The following is a 5143-nucleotide window of genomic DNA, read 5'->3' as shown; positions in this document are numbered from 1 at the left end:
ACAAAGTATTGCCACCACATCAAAATAATTAAACTAATTTCAAGATAAAATTTAAAATTCACGTACTTCTTGTTCTTTTGTAATTAGGAACATTTTTCATTTAAGAAAGGTGAAGGATTCATGGAATTATTCATAGCTTTAAAGCATAGAAACTAGACACTAATGATCACGTAATGAAGACACAAACATAGATAACACATAAAGCATAAAAGTCAAAAAATAAAAAAATAAGAACAAAGAAATTAAAAAATGGGTCCACCTTAGTGGTGGCGGCTAGTTCTTCCTCTTGAAGATCCAATGGAACGCTTGAGTTCCTCTATGTCTCTTCCTTACCTTTGTTGCTCTTCCTTCATGGCTATTTGATCCTCTCTAATTTCATGAAGAATAATGGAGTACTCTTGGTGCTCCATCCTTAGTTTCTCCATATTGGAACTCAAATCTCCCAAAGAGGTGTTGAGTTGCTCCCAATAGTTGTGTGGAGGAAAATGCATCCCTTGAGGTATCTCGGGGATTTCTTGATGAAGGACTTCCTCATGCTCTTGTTGAGGTCCTTGAGTGGGCTCTCTTATTTGCTCCATCCTTTTTTTAGTGATGGGCTTGTCCTCTTCAATGAGGATGTCTTCCTCTATGTCAATTCCAGCTAAATTGCATAGAACTCTTGAACCATTAAGAATCTGACTTATTGAATGGGGTTGGTGAGAACTTCCCAACCTCTTTTTCGAATCTCATGTCAGATCTCTGAATACTCATTCCTTTTGAGCATGAAAAGGACCTCAAGGATCACCTTCTTCTTGGCCACAACTTCATAGAAGTGGTCTTGATGGACCTTTGACATGAATCTCTCCATCTCTCATGACTCAGAGGTAGAAGCTTTTGCCTTTCCTTTCCTCTTTCTAGAGGTTTCTCCGGCCTTAGGTACCATAAATGGTTATGGAAACACAAAAAGCAATGCTTTTTCCATACCAAACTTAAAAGGTTTGCTCGTCCTCGAGCAAAAGAAGAAAGAAGGACGGAGAAGAATAAGAAATGGAGGAGATAGAGAGTGGTGAGTGGTTCAGCCAAGGAGGGAAAGAAGTGTTTATGATGTGTGAAAATGAAGGAGGGGTGATGGGTTTATATAGAAGTGGAGAGAGGGGTAGTTTTTGTGTATTAGGGGTGGGTTTTGGAGGAAAAGTTTTTGAATTGTGAATAGTGGGGTAGGTGGGGTTTTTGGGGAAGAGTGGGTGGATGTGAGTGGTGAAGAGGTGATGGGGAAGAGAGATGGAGGTGATTGGTGAAGGGTATCTGGGGAAGGATGTTATTGGAATGTGTGAAGGAGAGAGAGAGTGAGTTGAGGTAGGTGGGGATCCTGTGGGGTCCACAGATCCTGAGGTGTCAAGGATTTCTCATCCCTATACAATTCTGGCGTGTAAATGCCCTCTGAGTGCTAATCCTGGCATTAAACGCCAGATTGCTGCCCATTTCTAGATTTAATGCCAGCTTTTCTTCCCTTTCTGGCGTTGAACGCCAACTTAGTGCCCTTTTCTGGCGTTGAACACCAGTCTGGTGTCCTTTTCTGGTGTTAAACACCCAAAATGGTGCCAGACTAGGTGTTTAACGCCTATTCTACTACCCTTACTGGTGTTTAAACGCCAGTAAGCTCCTCCCCCAGGGTGTGCTATTTTTAATGCTATTTTTGAGTTTACTTTGATTTTTGCAGTTGTTTTTGTGACTCCACATGATCATCAACCTAAAGAAAACAGAAAATAACAATGGAAAATGGAACTTTAACATAGATAAATAAAAATTGGGTTGCCTCCCAATAAGCGCTTCTTTAATGTCAATAGCTTGACAGTGAGCTCTTATGGAGCTTCACAGATATTCAAAGCATGGTTGGGGCCTCCCAACACCAAACTTAGAGTTTGAATGTGGGGGCTTTGGTTGACTTTGTATTGAGAGAAGCCTTTCATGCTTCTTCTCCATGTGTACAGAAGGAGATCCGTGAGCCTTAAACACAAGGTAGTCCTCATTCACTTGAAGGACCAACTCTCCTCTGTTAACATCAATCACAGCTTTTGCTGTGGCTAGGAAGGGTCTGCCAAGAATGATGGATTCATCCTCATCCTTTCCAGTGTTTAGGATTATGAAGTCAGCAGGGATGTAAAGGCCTTCAACCTTTACCAAGACATCCTCTACAAGTCCATAAGCCTGTTTCTTTGATTTATCTGCCATCTCTAGAAAGATTCTTGCAGCTTGTACCTCAAAGATTTCCAGTTTCTCCATTATAGAGAGTGGCATGAGGTTTATGCCTGACCCCAGGTCACACATGGCCTTCTCAAAGGTCATGGTGCCAATGGTGCAACGTATTAAGAACCTTCCAGGATCCGATTTCTTTTGAAGTATCTTCAGCTTATCCAAGGCGTTTAGTTCATTAATGAGCAATGGAGGTTCATCTTCCCAAGTCTCATTACCAAATAATTTGGCATTCAGCTTCATGATTTCTCCTAGATACTGAGCAATTTGCTCTTCAGTAGTAACTTCATCTTCTTCAGAAGAAGAATATTTATCCAAGCTCATGAATGGCAGAAATAGCTTCAATGGAATCTCTAGGGTCTCTGTATGAGCCTCAGATTCCCTTGGTTCCTCAATAGGGAACTCCTTTTTGTCCATAAGGACGTCCCATAGGGTCTCTGTATGAGCCTCAGATTCCCTTGGTTATGTTGATGGCTTTGCACTCTCTTTTTGAATTCTCTTCTGTATTGCTTGGGAGAGTACTAGGAGGAGTTTCAATAACTATTTTGCTCAGCTGACACACTTGTGCCCCCAGATTTCTGATGGAGGACCGTGCATAATTTATGAAACTGAGAGTGGTCTTAGATAGATCAGAGACTATGTTTGCTAAGCTAGAGAGACTCTGCTCAGAATTCTCTGTTTGTTGCTGAGAAGATGATGGGAAAGGTTTTCTATTGCCAAACATGTTTCTCCCACCATTATTGTTATTGAATCCTTGTTGAGGCTTCTGTTGATCCTTCCATGAGAAATTTGGGTGATTCCTCCATGAAGAATTGTAGGTGTTTCCATAGGGTTCCCCATGTAATTCACCTCCTCCACTGTAGGATTCTTAGGGTCATAAGCTTCTCCTTCAAAGGAGGCTTCTTTAGCACTGCCAGATGGAGCTTGCAATCCAGTCAGATTCTGAGAAATTATATTGACTTGCTGAGTCAATATTTTGTTCTGAGCCAATATGGCATTCAGAGTATCAATCTCAAGAACTCCTTTCTTCTGAGTTGTCCCATTGTTCATAGGATTTCTTTCAGAAGTGTACATGAACTGGTTATTTGCAACCATTTCAATGAGTTCCTGGGCTTTTGTAGGCGTTTTCTTCAGATGAATAGATCCACCTGCAAAATGGTCTAACGACATCTTGGATAACTCAGACAGACCATCATAGAAGATACCTATGATGCTGTATTCTGAAAACATGTCAGAAAGACACCTTTTGATCAATTGCTTGTATCTTTCCCAAGCTTCATAGAGGGATTCACCTTCCTTCTGTTTGAAGGTTTGAACTTCCACTCTAAGCTTACTCAACTTTTGAGGTAAAAAGAATTTAGCTAAGAAGGCATTGACCAGCTTTTCCCAAGAGTTCAGGCTGTCTCTAGGTTGTGAGTTCAATCATATACTAGCTCTGTCTCTTACAGCAAAAGGGAAAAGCATAAGTCTGTAGACCTCAGGATCAACTCCATTGGTCTTAACAGTGTCACAGATTTGCAAAAATTCAGCCAAGAACTGATGAGGATCTTCCAATGAAAGTCCATGAAATTTTCAATTCTGTTGCTTCAGAGAAACTAATTTAGGCTTAAGCTCAAAGTTTTTTGCTCCAATGGCAGGAATAGAGATGCTTCTCCCATGGAAGTTAGGAGTAGGTGCAGTAAAGTCACCAAGCACCTTCCTTGCATTGTTGGCATTGTTGTTATTTTCGACTGCCATGTCTTCTTCTTTTTCGAAGATTTCTGTCAGGTCCTCTCCAAAGAGTTGTGCTTTAGCTTCTCTTAGCTTCCTTTTCAGAATCCTTTCAGGTTCATGATCAGCTTCAACAAGAATGCCTTTATCTTTATTTCTACTCATATGAAAGAGAAGTAAATAAAGAAAGTATGAAATCCTCTATGTCACAGTATAGAGATTCCTTGATGTGTCAGAGGAAAAGAAGAATAGAAGGATGAGGTAGATAAAGAAGAATTCGAATATATAGAGAGGGAGGGGGTCCGAATTATTAAGAGAGGAGGAGTATTAGTGATTAAATAGAAAGAAATGAGAGAGGGAATTTTCGAAAATTTTTAAATAAAATAAAATTAGAGTTTAAAACAATTAGTTAATTAAAAATATTTTTGAAAAATTTGTTAATGGTTTTTGAAAATTAGAGAGATAGAAGTAGTTAGGTGGTTTTGAAAAAGATAAGAAATAGTGATTAGTTGAAAAAGATTTGAAAATAATTTTGAAAAGATAAGGGGCTAGAAAAAAAGAGAGTTTGAAATCAAATTAAAAGAGTTATGATTGAAAAAAAAAATCTGATTTTAAAAAGATATGATTGAAAAGATATGATTGAAGAAAATTTGATTTTTAAAAAGATATGATTGAAAAGATATGGTTGAAAAATATTTGATTTTTAAAATTGATGACTTGACTAACAAGAAATTAAAAGATATGATTCTAAAATTCAAATATTGAACCTTTCTTAACAAGAAAGTAACAAACTTGAAATTTTTGAATCACAACATTAATTGTTAGCAAGGATTTTCGTAAATATTAAAAAAAATGAAAAAGATTTGATTTTGAAAAAGATATGATTGATAAAAGAGGATATGAAAAAGATAAGATTTTGAAAAATTAGTTTTAAAACATGAAAAATTGAAAAAGATTTTAATTGAAAACAAAACTACCTCATTGGTGTTATCCTGGCGTTAAACGCCCAGAATGGTATCCATTCTGGCGTTTAATGCCCACTTGGCTAACTCTTTGGGTGTTAAATGCCCAGCCAGGTACCCTGGCTGGCTTTTAAACGCCAAAATTCCTTCTTCACTGGGCGTTTTGAACGCCTTGCTTTTTCCCTGTGATTTCTCTGCTGTACATTCTGAATCTTCAGTTCTCTGTATTATTGACTAAA

At 38.2% G+C, this 5143-nt stretch overlaps 1 non-coding gene across 1 annotated transcript; it reads left to right on the top strand.

Moving 5' to 3' along the window:
• Positions 1-3460: 3460 nt before the first annotated feature.
• On the top strand, positions 3461-3564 carry LOC112798568 (small nucleolar RNA R71). Its single transcript, XR_003200176.1, has one exon. It is a non-coding gene; the product is annotated as a small nucleolar RNA R71 (small nucleolar RNA).
• Positions 3565-5143: the final 1579 nt, after the last annotated feature.

Source organism: Arachis hypogaea, chromosome 4 (assembly GCF_003086295.3).
Source record: "Arachis hypogaea cultivar Tifrunner chromosome 4, arahy.Tifrunner.gnm2.J5K5, whole genome shotgun sequence".
In the NCBI taxonomy this organism is placed as follows: domain Eukaryota; kingdom Viridiplantae; phylum Streptophyta; class Magnoliopsida; order Fabales; family Fabaceae; genus Arachis; species Arachis hypogaea.
Note: the sequence above shows the minus strand (reverse complement) of the source record. Positions and strands in the feature narration are given on the sequence as shown.